Here is a 14,248-nt window from a genome sequence, read left to right on the forward strand (position 1 = left end):
TATCACTGTCTTATAAGACGGGAAATTTGTTTTGCAGCAGCAGTGCAATGCAAAGACAAAATAACTATAAACTACAAAATAAATAAATAGTACAAAAGAAAGGAATAATGAAGTAATGTTCATGGTTTTGTGGATCATTCAGAAATCTGATGACAGGCTTAAAGAACTCTATTTTAGTACAATGAGAATGGGGCATCTGTGGATCCGCACACTAACACATATTAAATACATTGATTTGAGGGGGGATGAAGTGCAGAGAATATTGAAGCATGCCTATTAGATCTCTTAAATATGCCACCCAAATCTCTTGCAGCAAATGACTTGTGAATGCTGAAGTAAAACATTTTAGTTTTCCAGGTCCTGTCTGACTAACTGACAGCACTACTAGTTCTCATTTCTATCTGAAGCACAAATATTGTTGAGTTAATTTATTTTCTGAGATGGCCCAAAGGAAGGTCTCCTAGACATCAGCTCCCCCATTCAATCCTAATCTTCCAAAGCACTGACTCGAACAAGTCCATCTCTGTAATATTTCCTTCACTCTCTCTGTGTGGTTAAGTTTTCCACTGCAAACACTTTCCCCAGAATGTTAATTCTTCTGAAATTTACACAGGTGACATATAAAATTTTATAGCGTGCATGCACGTCACTCATGAAGGCGCATTATGGGATTATTGGGGTGACAGTCTGGGCTATATGACCCGTGCAACTCTGAAACCTAAATTATCATTGAATGGATATTTTGTTTCTAAAAGTCAAACATTCATTTTACTGTTCAACTTAATTGTATGTTATTAATTAAACAGAGTGAGACCACAAAATGTAGCAGTACAAAGGGATTTTGGGGTCCTCGTATAGAAAGATTAAAAAAGCAAGAAGCTTAGCAAATAATTAAGGCGGGTAACAAAACATTGGATTAACTGCAACAGTTATGCAACAAAGCAGATAAGTTTTGATGCAATTTTAAAGGCCATAGATAAGCCCACAACCGGAGGAGGAATGTGCTTTTATAAGGAGGGCCACTGGGTTGATTGTTGGGATAAAGATTTGACAGATGAAATGTTGAGTCTACTACACTCAACTAGGTAAAGAAGATTGAGAGGTGATCTTATTGAAACAACTCTATGGAATGGATTTGGAGTGGATGCTTCCCTAGAAGGGCTATCTTGAAGTAGAGGGGTATAGTTTTTGATTAAGGTATACGCAATTTCAGCTAGAGATGAAAGATATTTTTTTGTCTCAAAGAACTGTGAATCTTTGTAATTTTCTATCCCAAACAGCTGTCGAGGCAGATTCATTGCAATGATTGACAGCCATTTAAATTGCAAGGGAGACAAAGGGTATGGGGAGAGAATGGGAAACTAGTGTTATGCCCATGTTTGGATCAGCCATGAGCTTACAAAATGGCAAAGCACATTTTGAGTAGCCAACTGGACTACTACTCTTGTTTTGTACATTCTAATAATATGGCGATAGCACCAAACGCAAGAGATTATTTTTACCTGAAGTTATTTTCCAACATTTTCAATTACTACACTTGGCTCGGACTAGAAGGGCCGAGATGGCCTGTTTCCATGCTGTAATTGTTATATGGTTATATGGCTCAAAAATAGGATACTTAGATTCAAGTGTATGGCAGATATTGCTGGTATCTTATTACTCAGATGGTAGCAATAGGAGGTTAAGTATCACAACGAGTTTCTTAAAAACTGTTCTTTCCAGGTGTAAAACGAATATTGCCGATAAATCCTTTGATATTTGTTTCCATTAACAACAGAATTAAACATTCAACGCTTTCCAGAACAAGTGGCCAAACTAAGGTCCACTATATGACATATCAGTCCATGGCCGCCTCTACTGCCGCAATGAAGTCACATTCAGGTTGGAGGAGAAACACCTTGTATTCCATCTGGATAGCCTCCAACCCAATGGAATGAACATTGATTTCTTGAACTTCCAGTAATTGCCCCTACTCCTTCACCATTCCCATTTCCCCCTCTCACCTGATCTCCTTACTTGCCCATCACCTCCCTCTGGTGCTTCCTCTTCCCTTTCTTCCATGGTCTTCAACCCTGTCCCATCAGATTCCACTTTCTCCACCCCTTTATCTCTTTCACCTATCAACCTCTTAGCTCTTCACTTCACCCCTCCCCCTCTCCTGGTTTCACCCATCACTTACCACCTTGTACTTCTTCCTCCCCACCCCCAACTTCTTGCTCTAACTTCTCAACTTTTTCTAGTCCTGATAAAGGGTCTTGGCCCAAAATGTAGACTGTTTATTCTTTTCCTAGATGCTGCCTGGCCTACTGAGTTCCTCAAGCATTTTGTGTGTGTTGCTTGGATTTCCAACATCTGCAGATTTTCTCGTCTTTGTTCAATATTTGACAAGCTTCAATGATATCCGCCTCAATTCTTCTATATTCCAGCGAGTACAGACCCAGAGCCATCAGAAATCTAAGACTTTTGCACAGTACTGTATATTATGTCTTTCAGTTACCAAATAACATTTACTACTATTCAGCTAATATAAAGCTAAGTACACTCAGACCTCACTTAATGCTGAGGATGCATTCCTCAGAGGTGGAGCTCTATGCGGGGTCATTATAACATTACATAAATGTACACGTGCGCCTGTACATCAGTGGAGCAGTAACACATTGCAGCAGCAGAGGGAAATGGGTGGTGGTTACGTCTTAGAGGAGTCTTAACTGTGGGTCCTCCTCTTAACTTTGACTTCTTCAAATAGGCGTTGAGATTTGACAGCTTTTTCTTAAGTTTCCTCTCATGAAGCAGTTCCTGGTAGCAGGATATCATGTCAAGAACACCTCCTTACTGCTTCGCTCCCAGTCAGGTCACTCTCAATGAACTGTTTCCTGATTTGTGTGATCGTGGTGATGCTAGTGCTGAGGAATTTTGCAGTGAGGTTTTTTGCTGGTGTTTCTTCTTCTCCATTTGTGCATCAGGTTCACCCAGGATGCATTACTCTGCCGTTTCTCAAAGCTCTTCATTACTAAGGCACCCACCATGAGAATGTAGTAACTCTTCAACATTGCCATCCTCATTATGCCGTATCATTTGCAGTTTCACATCCATGCTAATGCTTTTCCTAGACATCTTAGATATACTACCCTCACTGGAAGTTGCAGGCCATTTTCTAGACATTATGGGTGAAATAAAATGGAATAAATTGGCAAGGCAGCAAGAACATTTACACATGCAGGGGAGGCAAATCGTGAACTAATACATGATTGGCTGTGAGTGGCTCAGAGAGTATGTAAAGCTGATTGAATGTATACTGTAATGGTGACCACTTTTGGGAAGTTTTGAGTGTTGTTTAGAATGAGTTTTTGTCATTAAAAAAATTTCAATAAAGGATTGAATAACTACGTTACAATAAATCAGCACTATGTGGGGTCTGAGTGTACTCTTAATTCCATTTCCCAACCACCTTCCTATCTGAACTAATATACAGAGCTGTGCAAAAGTCTAAGGCACCCTAGATATATGTGCCTACTTTTGCACAGCACTGCACATACATTATCAGACTATGTATATTATATACCTTGAGATTTGTTGTCTTCTAGGCAGCCACAAAACAAAGAAACCCAATAGAAACCATTTAAAAAAAACTGTCAAAAACTAAATGTGCAAAAAAAAGAACAAATCGTGCTAACAATAAAAAGTAAACAAAACACACTCAGAACTCCTACAACCACCACAGAGGAGGTGCTAGAATCTGAGATTGTTTCACAGCCACAAGTCTCACCTGCCATGCAGAGTGACCCCCTTGTCAGGGAAGACATTATCCCACAAGAGTAAGAAATCTTTCACAGCGATTAAATCTTTAGGCCTGAATGGGACAATTTAAAATTTACTATGCTGTGGATGTCTGTATAGTAGTTGCATTAAACAGTATACTGTGCACAGTGCCTTGAAAAAGAATTCAGCCCCCACAACTATTTTCATGTTTTAGGGACTCATTTTCTAAATTTAAAATTTATTGAGTACATTTTTTGAGCTAATCTATAAAACATTGTGCATCATGTTGAACAAAAATTCCAAATCCTGTCAACAAATTATTAAAAATTAGAAACCAAAATTGTGAGGCTGAAGAAGTATTCATCCCCTTTGTACTTACTACACTAACTTTCCTCAGGTGAAATACTGTATATTACCTTGTTAACTCACCCAATTTGTTGATGTAAAAAATTGGAGGATCACCTGTTTTCAATGAATTCAATAAGAATAAATACACCTTCTCTCTGTAAGGTACATAAGTATAGTAGATTTTCATAAGGCCAAAGTAAAATGAAGACAAGAGCATTCAAGACAAGTCAGGGAAATGATAATAGAGAAGCACAAATCAGGGTAAGGGTATAAGACCATCTCAAAGTCACTAAATAAATCTCAGAGCTCACTGCAGTCCATTGTGAAAGATTGGAAAAAATATGAAACTACTGTGTAGGTTAGGCCGCCCCTCTAAACTTAATCGCCAGGGTAGAATGGTATCTCTTTGGAGAAGACAGTCTACTGTGATGCCAATAATCACTCTGAGTGCACTATGGAAGTTGCTGCCTGAAACTGGAGATGAAGTTCATGGCTCCACAATCTCTAGGGCCTTGTACAAAAAGGGCATTTATGGGAGAGTGGCAAGAAAAAAGCAGTGGCTAAAAGGCATATCCTTGCATGTAAAGATTTTGCAAAGTGTCATTTAGAAGATACTGAAAAGATGTGGAAGGTCTTGTGGTCTGGTGAGACTGAAGTGGAATTTTCTGGCCTCAACACTAAGCAGTATGTGTAGCATACTAAATCTAATACCACGCATCAGTCAGGAAACACCATCTCTACTGTAAAGTATGGTGGAGGTAGCATCATGCTATAGTGATGCTTTTCAGTAGCAGGGATTGTAAATCTGGTTAGGATATATGGGAAAATGAATGCTGCTAAATACAGAGAGATTCTGGATAAGATGTGCATATGGCTGGGCGATCTGGAAGACCATGTAAGGAATCTGGAGCAGCAGCTGGATGACCTTCGACTCATGAGGGAGAATGAGGCAGTCATAGATGAGAGCTACAGGGAGGTAGTCACACCTAGGCTGTCGGAAGCAGGTCACTGGGTGACAGTCAGAGGGTGGAAAGCGAAGGTGAGCAGACAGGTAGTGCAGAGCACCCGTGTAGCCATTCCCCTGAATAATAAGTTTACCGTCCTGGATACTGTTGGCGGGGACGACCGACCAGGTGTGAGCGACGGTGGCAGGGCCTCCGGCACTGAGTCTGACCCAGTGGTGCAGAAAGGTGGGACAGAGAAGAGGAGAGCTGTAGTCATTGGAGACTCTATAGTTAGGGAAGCAGACAGGAGATTTTGTGGACGTGAGAAGGACATCCGCATGGTTTGTTGCCTCCCGGGTGCCAGGGTCCGGGATGTCTCTGACTGGGCGCACAACACCCTGGTACGAGAGGGAAAGCAACCAGAAGTCGTGATACATGTAGGGACCAATGACATAGGCAGGAAGAGGGATGAGGTCCTGAAGTGTGTTTCGGGAACTAGGCAGAAGGCTGAAGAACGGGACCTCAAGGGTGGCGTTCTCAGGATTGCTGCCAGTGCTACGTGACAGTGATGGTAAGAATTGGCGGAGATGGCAGTTGAATGCGTGGCTGAGGAGTTGGTGCAGGGAGCTGGGTTTTAGATTTTTGGATCATTGGGATCTCTTCTGGGGAAGGTGGGACCTGTACAGATTGGATGGGTTGCACCTGAACTCGAGGGGGAGCAATATCCTTGCAGGTAGGTTTGCTAGCATGGTTCTGGAGGGTTTAAACTAATTTGCAAGGGGGATGGGACCCAGAGCGATAGAGCAGTGAAAGAAGTGCATGGTGTAAAGCCAGATCTAACATAGGGAGGCTTTGAGGAAAGAGAAGCAGAATAAACAGTGTAAAGACAGTAAGGCAGAGGGGCTGAAGTGTGTGTACCTTAATGCAAGAAGCATCAGGAATAAAGGTGATGAACTGAGAGCTTGGATACATACATGGAATTATGATGTAGTGGCCATTACAGAGACTTGGCTGGCACCAGGGCAGGAATGGATTCTCAATATTCCTGGATTTCAGTGCTTTAAAAGGGATAGAGAGGGCGGAAAAAGGGGAGGAGGGGTGGCATTACTGGTCAAGGATACTATTACAGCTACAGAAAGGGTGGGTAATGTAGCAGGATCCTCTTTTGAGTCAATATTGGTGGAAGTCAGGAACAGGAAGGGAGCAGTTACTCTATTGGGGGTATTCTATAGGCCCCCTGGTAGCAGCAGAGATACAGAGGAGCAGATTGGGAGGCAGATTTTGTGAAGGTGCAAAAATAACAGGGTTGTTATCATGGGTGACTTTAACTTCCCTAATATTGATTGGCAGCTGATTAGTTCCAAGGGTTTAGATGGGGCAGAGTTTGTTAAGTGTGTCCAGGACGGATTCCTGTCACAGTATGTGGACAGGCCGACTAGGGGGAATGCCATACCAGATCTAGTGCTAGGTAATGAAGATTCAAAGATTCAAGATTCAAAAAATTTTATTGTCATCAGCTCTGCAGGGCAGAATGAGTCAGCGTTTCTCAGGGGCAGTGCTATCACAACATAACAAACGCTAAATAATAAACATAACAATAAACAGTAGAACACAACAGCCACATGTCAGTTAAAATGAGTTATAAGTGTCCAGTGCAAGTTAAAAGTGTCCAAAGCAGAGTCAGGTGGAGCAGCTATTTAGCAGTCTGACTGCCTGTGGGAGGAAGCTGTTTAGTAGCCTTGTGGTTTTAGTTTTGATGCTCCTGTAACGTTTGCCTGATGGCAGAAGAACAAACAGTTCATGGAGAGGGTGTGAGGGGTCTTTAATGATGTACTGTGTCTTCTGGAGGCATCGACTCTGAAAGAGGTCTTGGACAGAAGGTAGGGAGACCCCAATAACCTTCTCTGCTCCCCTAACCACCCTCTGCAAGGCTTTTTTTATCGACAGCACTGCAGCTGGAGTACCAGGTTGTGATGCAAAAGGTCAGCACACTCTCAACCGCGCCTCTGTAGAATGTAGTTAAGATGTTAGTGGGGAGTGATGCTAGTTTAAGCTTCCTCAGAAAGTGCAATCTCTGCTGGGCCCATTTCACAATCCCAGTGGTGCTCCTGGACCAGGTGAGATTGTCCGAGATCTGCACCCCAAGGAACTTGATGTTTTCCACTCTCTCCACTGTGGAGCCGCTGATGCTGAGGGGTGTGCGCTCAGGCTGAGACCATCTGAAATCGACGATCATCTCCTTGGTTTTGGTGACATTAAGCATCAAGTTGTTATCCCTGCACCAGCTCTCTAGGTGTTTGACCTCCTCCCTGTACATAGTTTCATCATTTTTGCTGATGAGCCCCACCACTGTGCTATCATCTGCAAATTTAATGATCAAGTTCTCCTTGAATCTGGCTGCACAGTCATGTGTTAGCAGTGTAAACAGCCATGGGTTAAGCACACAGCCTTGTGGGGATCCAGTGCTCAGCGTGATGGAGTCAGAGATCTTCCTGCCAACACGGACTGACTGTGGTCTCTCTGTAAAGAAATCCAGAATCTAGCGAAACATGGCAGTGCTAAGGCCAAGCAGCGACAGTTTCTCCACTAGTCTCTGTGGGATGATGGTATTGAACGCTGAACTGAAATCAATGTACAGGATTCTGGCATAAGTGTCTTTGTTGTCCAAGTGAGAGAGAACTGTATGCAGTGTGGTGGATATTGTGTCCTCCGTAGAGCGATTTGGACGATAAGCAAACTGTAGAGGATCCAGTGATGAGGGGAGGCTGGCTGTGATATGAGGCTTGACAAGCCATTCAAAACATCTCATCACTATGGGGGTCAGGGCAACGGGACGGTAACCATTCAGACAGCCTACAACTGATTTCTTTGCTACAGGGATGATTGTGGAGATTTTGAAGCATCTGGGGACAATAGCTTGACTAAAGGAGATGTTGAAAATGTCTGACAGGACGTCTGCTAATACATCAGCACATTCCTTGTGCACACATCCAGGGACGTTGTCGGGACCTCCCGCTTTTCGTGGGTTGACCCTGGCAAGGGTCCTCCGTGTTTGCTCTGGATCAGTGATTGGAGCCAGCTGGTCAGATGGTAAAAAGGGACTGGCTTTCCCCCTTGCTGTAGTGTTTGATGCTTCGAAGCGGGCAAAGAAATTGTTAAGCCTGTCTAGTAGAGAGATGTTGCTGTCATCAGTTTTCTGCCTGATCTTGTAGCCTGTCAGAGCTTTAATTCCCTGCCACATCCGTCTGGTGTCACCTGTGTCACAGAAGTATCCATGTATTTTGCCCGCGTAGGCCCTTTCCGCTTTCCTGATCCCTAATGAATGCGCAGACCTGGCTGAGCGAAGCACACTCCTGTCCCCCAATCTGTAGGCTGTGTCACGGGCCTTCAGTAGTAAATGCACCTCTGTTATCATCCATGGCTTTTTATAACCATGTGCGGTGAAGGTTTTCATCACAGTGACATCCTCTGTGCACTTGGCTATGTAGCTGATTACTGCCTCCGCATACTCCTCAATGTCTGTATGGTCGTCATAGGAGGCTGCTGTTTTGAATATGCCCCAGTCTGTGTGCAAAAAACTATCTTGTAGTGCTGAGGCTGCTCCTTTTGGCCAGACCCTTATCACTCTTTTCTCTGCTCTCACACGTTTAAGCAGTGGTTTACATGCTGGTGTTAGCATGACAGATATGTGGTCAGAGTGGCTAAGATGGGGGCGGGGGGCTGCTTTGTATGCCTGTGGTATGTTGGTATAAACCAAGTCCAGTGTGTTGTCTCCCCTGGTTTTGAAATCCACATATTGCCGGAATTTGGGGAACACAGTCCTTAAGCTGGTGTGGTTAAAGTCCCCAGCAATCACCACAAAGCTGTCAGGATGTGTAGTCAGTAGCTCACTGATGACTTCATGTAGCCCTCCCAGTGCTTCGTTAGCATTAACCTTAGCATTGGCACTGGGAGCTACGTGAACAGCTGCCACAAATATGATGGTGAATTCCCTCAGCAGATAGAACGGCTGGCATTTCACAACGAGAAATTCAGCCAGTGGTGAGCAGCGTTTAGCAGCTACTGTAGTGTTCACACACCAGTCTTTGTTTATATAAACACACAGACCTCCTCCTCGGCTCTTACCGGAGCTAGCTGCCTCTCTGTCCACACGAAACGATGTCATTCCCTCTAGCTGTATCGCCACGTTCCATATGTTGACATGGAGCCAGGATTCCGTTAAGACATACACACAGCAGTCATTAAATTCCTTGCACGTTTCTCTCAGCAGACGCAGCTCATCCGGCTTGTTGTCAATGGAGCGGACATTTGAGAGCAGGAGGGACGGTACCGCTGGCCTGCTGGGGTTAACTTTTAGCCTAGCATGGATGCCGGCCCTCTTACCCCTCCTCTGTCTTCTCTCACAGCGCTTTCGCTTCCTCCTCCCTCGGGAAGCAGCCAGCTTGGTAGCGGATAGTAGTCCGTAGCGGCATAAACTGTCCATGTCACACCAGAACTCGTCAGTTTTTCTGACATAGTATGCCCTGATGTTAACGAGCATATTCCGACTGTATGTTATGCGTCCAGGACAAACAGAACAAACACTAGATACACTTATCACTTCCTGAGGGGCCGCTGCGTCCATGCATGCCGCCATCTTACCGGGTCAGGTCACAGATCTCTCAGTGGGTGAGCATCTGGGGGACAGTGACCACCGCTCCCTGGCCTTTAGCATTATCATGGAAAAGAATAGAATCAGAGAGGACAGGAAAATTTTTAATTTGGGAAGGGCAAATTATGAGGCTATAAGGCTAGAACTTGCGGGTGTGAATTGCGGTGATGTTTTTGCAGGGAGGTGTACTATGGACATGTGGTCAATGTTTAAGAGATCTCTTGCAGGATGTTAGGGATAAATTTGTCCTGGTGAGGAAGATAAAGAATGGTAGGGTGAAGGAACCATGGGTGACAAGTGACGTGGAAAATCTAGTCAGGTGGAAGGCAGCATACATGAGGTTTAGGAAGCAAGGATCAGATGGGTCTATTGAGGAACATAGGGAAGCAAGAAAGGAGCTTAAGAAGGGGCTGAGGAGAGTAAGAAGGGGGCATGAGAAGGCCCTGGCGAGTAGGGTAAAGGAAAACCCCAAGGCATTCGCCAATTATGTGAAGGAAAGAAAGGATGACAGGAGTGAAGGCAGGACCGATTAGAGATAAAGGTGGGAAGGTGTGCCTGGAGGCTGTGGAAGTGAGTGAGGTCCTCAATGAATACTTCTCTTCGGTATTCACCAATGAGAGGGAACTTGATGATGGTGAGGACAATATGAGTGAGGTTGATGTTCTGGAGCATGTTGATATTAAGGGAGAGGAGGTGTTGGAGTTGTTAAAATACATTAGAACAGATAAGTCCCCGGGGCCTGACGGAATATACCCCAGGCTGCTCCATGAGGCAAGGGAAGAGATTGCTGGGCCTCTGGCTAGGATCTTTATGTCCTCGTTGTCCACGGGAATGATACCGGAGGATTGGAGGGAGGCAAACGTTGTCCCCTTGTTCAAAAAAGGTAGTAGGGATAGTCCGGGTAATTATAGACCAGTGAGCCTTATGTCTGTGGTGGGAAAGCAGTTGGAAAAGATTCTTAGAAATAGGACCTCTGGGCATTTAGAGAATCATGGTCTGATCAGGGACAGTCAGTTTAGCTTTGTGAATGGCAGATCGTGTCTAACAAGCCTGATAAGAGTTCTTTGAGGAGGTGACCAGGCATATAGATGAGGGTAGTGCAGTGGGCGTGATCTATATGGATTTTAGTAAGGCATTTGACAAGGTTCCACATGGTAGGCTTATTCAGAAAGTCAGAAGGCATGGGATCCAGGGAAGCTTGGCCAGGTGGATTCAGAATTCGCTTGCCTGCAGAAGGCAGAGGGTCGTGGTGGAGGGAGTACATTCGGATTGGAGGATTCTGACTAGTGGTGTCCCACAAGGATCTGTTCTGGGACCTCTACTTTTCGTGATTTTTATTAACGACTTAGATGTGGGGGTAGAAGGGTGGGTTTGCAAGTTTGCAGACGACACAAAGGTTGGTGGTGTTGTAGATAGTGTAGAGGATTATCAAAGATTGCAGAGAGACATTGATAGGATGCAGAAGTGGGCTGAGAAATGGCAAATGGAGTTCAACTTGGAGAAGTGTGAGGTGGTACACTTTGGAAGGACAAATTCCAAGGCAGAGTACAAAGTAAATGGCAGGATACTTGGTAGTGTGGAGGAGCAGAGGGATCTGGGGGTACATGTCCACAGATCCCTGAAAGTTGCCTCACAGGTGGATAGGGTAGTTAAGAAGGCTTATGGGGTGTTAGCTTTCATAAGTCGAGGGATAGAGTTTAAGAGTCGCGATGTTATGATGCAGCTCTATAAAACTCTAGTTAGGCCACACTTGGAGTACTGTGTCCAGTTCTGGTCGCCTCACTATAGGAAGGATGTGGAAGCATTGGAAAGGGTAAAGAGGAGACTTACCAGGATGCTGTCTGGTTTAGAGAGTATGCATTATGATCAGAGATTAAGGGAGCTAGGGCTTTACTCTTTAGAAAGGAGGAGGAGGATGAGAGGAGACATGATAGAGGTGTACCAGCTAATAAAGAGGAACAGATAGAGTGAAAAGCCAGCACCTCTTCCCCAGGGCACCACTGCTCAATACAAGAGGACATGGCTTTAAGGTAAGGGGTGGGAAGTTCAAGGGGGATATTAGAGGAAGGTTTTTTACTCAGAGAGTGGTTGGTGCGTGGAATGCACTGCCTGAGTCAGTGGTGGAGGCAGATACACTGGTGAAGTTTAAGAGACTACTAGACAGGTATATGGAGGAATTTAAGGTGGGGGCTTATATGGGAGGCAGGGTTTGAGGGTCGGCACAACATTGTGGGGCGAAGGGCCTGTATTGTGCTGTATTGTACTGTTCTATGTTCTAAGATCCTGCTAGCCTCTGCCAGAAATCTTAAACTAGGGAGGAAGTTCATATTTCAGCGTGACAGCAACCATGGAGTAGCTTCAAATGAAGAAAGTTGATGTCCTTGAGTGACCCAGACAGAGTCTTGACCTTAACCCCATCGAGCATCTCTGGCAAGACCTCAAGATTACTGTCCACTGCTGCTCCCCAACTACCGTGGCACAGCTCGAGCAATTTTGCAAAGAGGAATGGGCAAATCCTGTTCCATAACATTGTGCAAAGAAAACAGAGACTTATCCAAAAAAAAACTACTGGCTATAATAGCTGCAAGAGGTGGCTCAACTAGGTACTGAGTAAAGGAAGATGAATACTTTTGAACTGCTGACATTTCAGCTTTTGAAGTTTTAGGTTTTCATGCATACAATATTCCTTGTTTTTTTGGGCTCCATTGTGAAAAAAGGAGCACGTAATTCACAAATGAAAATTCTCAGCTAAATTGATAAAAATCCCTGGTTGTAACAGTAATTTATGTGAACAAAAGTTCTAATTAAAAGTTCTAATAAAAGTTCTCACTAATTTTTATAGATGCACCGCATTCTTCTAGGGTGCATCACAACCTGGCACGGAAGTTGTCCTGTCCAAGATCGGAAGAAGCTGCAGAAGATCGTGAACACGGCGCAGCACATCACACAAACCAATCTTCTATCCTTGGACTCACTTTACACCGTACGCTGTCGGAGCAGTGATGCCAGGATAATCAAGGACACAACCCACCCAGCCAACACACTTTTCCTCCCTCTTCCCTCTGGGAGAAGGCTCAGGAGCTTGAAGACTCGTACGGCCAGATTTGGGAACAGCTTCTTTCCAACTGTGATAAGACTGCCGAACGGATCCTGACCCGGATCTGGGCCGTACCCTCCAAATATCCGGACCTGCATCTCGGTTTTTTTGCACTACCTTACTTTTCATTTTTCTATTTTCTATTTATGATTTATAATTTAATTTTTTAATATTTACTATTGATTAGTAATCCAGGGAGCAGGAAGCGCAGAATCAAATATCACTATGATGATTGTACGTTCTAGTATCAATTGTTTGGCAATAATAAAGTATGAAGTAAGTTTGTGGAATGAATATCTTTACAAAGCACTGTATAGAGTTGAAATGAAATCAATATTGAGTAAGAGACTAAGCAGAAAGGAACGTTGTATATTTAATATTTCAGCAATATTTGAATAATATTGTAAATACATTGTTTGACTAAGCATTTTTGTTTACATAATTCATTACGGGTTAAATGTAAAAATACATGAATGGGATATGTCATTATGCCACATCCTAAGTATAAGTATGTGTCTTGCTAAAGTATGTGTTCTTATTGTATGTTTTAGAGTATTAAACAATCAGTTTCATGTTTTAGAGTTGCTAGATTTATCCCTCAGCATTGTAACCTTGTGTTGAGTCATTGTCCACTCATGGATAGTGTACAGGAAGTAGTTCTCCAGGCATGCAGATACTGCTGCTGCCCAGGTTGGGATCCGGCTGGGATTTGAACTCAGGACCATCTGCCTCAAAGTCCAGTGCTGATGCCACTACACCAACAGCTGGTCCTCTATTTTGGAGCTCTTAAAATGAGTACTAACATTGCATTTGTCTTCCTTAGCAATGACTTAATCTCCAAGTTAACCTCTAGGAAATCCTGCACAAGAACTCTCAAGACCCTTTGCACCTCTAATATTTAAATTTTCTCTCCATTTAGAAAATTGCCCATGACTTTATTCCCTCTACCAAAGTGTATGGTTCACTGTACTATATTCCATTTGCCACTTCTTTGCCTATTCTCCCAATCTGTTGAAGTTCTTTTGCCCAATCCCTGTTTCCTCAACACTACCTGCCCCCTCCACCTATTCCATCATCTGCAAACTTGGCCACAAAGCTATCAATTCCATCATCCAAATCACTGGCATATAATGTGAAAAGAAACTGTCCCAACACCAACTGCTATGGGACACTACTTATCTCAGGCAAGCAACCAGAAAAAACTCCATTTATTCCCATTCTTTGCCACCTGCCAGTCAGCCAATCTTCTAACCATGCTTGTATATTTCCTGAAATACCATGGGCTCTCATCTTGTTACAGCCATATGTGCAGCACCTTGTCAAAGGCCTTTTGAAAATCCAAGTAAACAACATCCACTGACTCTTCGTCTATTCTGCATGTTATTTCCTTTAAAGAATTCAAACACAATTTCTTTCCTCTACTCCCTCCCTTCTTGAATTTACAATGTT

The 14,248-nt window shown here is 43.7% G+C and overlaps 1 protein-coding gene across 7 annotated transcripts in view; it reads right to left on the reverse strand.

The window, feature by feature from the left end:
* The window catches only part of LOC140201476 (syntaxin-binding protein 5), a 228,458-nt gene that overhangs the window by 77,244 nt on the left and 136,966 nt on the right, over positions 1-14,248 (reverse strand). The window lies entirely within an intron of this gene.

Source organism: Mobula birostris, chromosome 8 (genome assembly GCF_030028105.1).
Source record: "Mobula birostris isolate sMobBir1 chromosome 8, sMobBir1.hap1, whole genome shotgun sequence".
Lineage (NCBI taxonomy): Eukaryota > Metazoa > Chordata > Chondrichthyes > Myliobatiformes > Myliobatidae > Mobula > Mobula birostris.